We start from the raw sequence: 2,155 nt of genomic DNA, 5'->3' as shown, positions 1-2,155 counted from the left end.
GTTGATGGACAGGGAAGTTGATTCCATATCTTGGTTATTGTAATGCTGCAGTGAACATGGGAGTGCAGATATCTTTTTGACATACTGATTTCATTTCCTTTGTATGTAAACCCAGTAGTGAGATTGCTGGGTCATATGGTAACTCTATTATTGTACTGTTTTCTATAATGAATGTTTTAATTTACATTCCCACAGACAATTCCCTTTTCTCTACAACCTTGGCAACACTTGTAATCTTTTGTCTATTTGATAGTAGACATTCTAACAGGTATGAGGTGCTATTCCACTGTGGTTTTAATTTGCACTTCTCTGATGATTAGTAATGTTTAATATATACCTGTTTTATATACCTGCTGGCCATTTGTGTGTCTTCTTTTGAGTAATATCTATTCAGGTTCTTTGCCGACTTTTTAACTGAATTATTTGTTTCCTTGTCGTTTACATGAGGTTCTTATATATTTGGCATACTAACTCTTGTCAGATATATGGTTCACAGATACTGTCTTTGGTTTTTTTTGTTTTTTGTTTTTTGGTTTTGCCGATAGTTTTGGGAACAGATCCAAAAAAATCTTTGTCAAGATTGAAGTCAAGAAGTTTTTCCTTATGTTTTCTCCAGTATTTTACAGTTTCAAGTTTTAACATTTAAGTCTTTAAGTTGATTTTTGTGTATAGTGTAGGATAAGCATCCAATTTTATTATTCAGCATGTGGATACCCAGTTTTCCCAACACCATTTATTGAAAACACTGTCCTTTCCCCATTGTGTGTTCTTGTTCCTGTTCTTGTGTGTACTTTGCCAAAGATCAATTGAGCATAAATTTTTGAAATTATTTATGGGCTTTCTACTCAGTTCTATTGGTCTATATTTCTGCGTTTATGCCGTTGCCATGCTTGTTTGATTATTAAGGTTTGAGTATATTTTGAAATCAGGTAATGCAATACCTCTAGCTTTGTTCTTTCTGCTCAAGAACAAATTTCACCATGTCAAATTAAATGGCATTAAATTTTAGCAGAATTAGTTTGCTGAATTGTTTTTTGTATTGGGGCCTTTTGTGGTTCCATACAAATTTTAGGATTTTTTTCTGTTTGTTAAAAATTTTATTCAAAATTTAATAGGGATTACATTAAATCTGTAATCTCTTTGGGTAGTATGGACATTTTAACAGTACTAATTCTTTCAATCCATTTATTTGTATCTTCTTCAATGTCTTTCACCAACATTTTATAGTTTTTGGTATAGAGACTTTTCATTTACCTGGTTAAATTTATTCCTAAGTATGTTATTCCATTTTATATGGGATTGTCTTCTTGATTTCCTTTTTCAGATAGTTTGTTGTTAGTGTATAGAAATGCTACTGATTTTGTATGTTAAAGTTGTATCTTGTATACTACTGTATAATAGTTTTTTGGTGGAGTCTTTGTGGTTCCCTGTGTGTAAGATCATGTTATCTTCAAGCAGAGACAACTGTACTTCTTCCTTTTCCATTTTGATGCCTTTGGGATTTTTTTCTTGCTTACTTGCTCTGGTTTGAACTTCCAGAACTATGTTGAAAAGAAGTGGTGATAGTGGACATCCTTGCCTTGTTCCTGAGCTTAGAAAAAGAGCTTTAAGTTTTCACCGTTGAGTATGATGTTAGCTGTGGGCTGTGATATATGGCCTATATCATGTTGAGGTACATTCCTTCTATCCTAATGTGTTGAGAGTTTTTATTATAAAAGGATGCTAAATGTTTTACAATGCTTTTTTTTGCATTTATTTGCATTTGCATTTATTGAGATGATTATATAGTTTTTGTACTTCATTTTGTTAATGTGATGTATCAATTTATTGATTTGCTTATGTTGAATCATCCTTGCATGCCAGGGATAAATTCCACTTGATATTATGGTGAATGATTCTTTGAATGTGCAGTTGAATTTGGTTTGCTAGAATTTTGTTGAGGATTTCTGCACCTATGTTCATCAGGGATTTTGGCCTGTAGTTCCTTTTCTTGTAGTGTCCTTGTCTTGTTTGGGTATTAGAGTAATGCTCACCTTGTAAAATGACTTTAGAAGTATTCTGTCTTCAAATGTTTTGCAATAGTTTGAGAAGGATTGGTGTTAGTTCTTTTTAAAAATTGTTGGTAGAATTCAGCCCTGAAGGTAACAGGTCCTGC

Source organism: Mandrillus leucophaeus, unplaced genomic scaffold, assembly GCF_000951045.1.
Source record: "Mandrillus leucophaeus isolate KB7577 unplaced genomic scaffold, Mleu.le_1.0 Scaffold885, whole genome shotgun sequence".
Classification (NCBI taxonomy): Eukaryota; Metazoa; Chordata; class Mammalia; order Primates; family Cercopithecidae; genus Mandrillus; species Mandrillus leucophaeus.
This window is presented reverse-complemented; position numbering follows the sequence as displayed.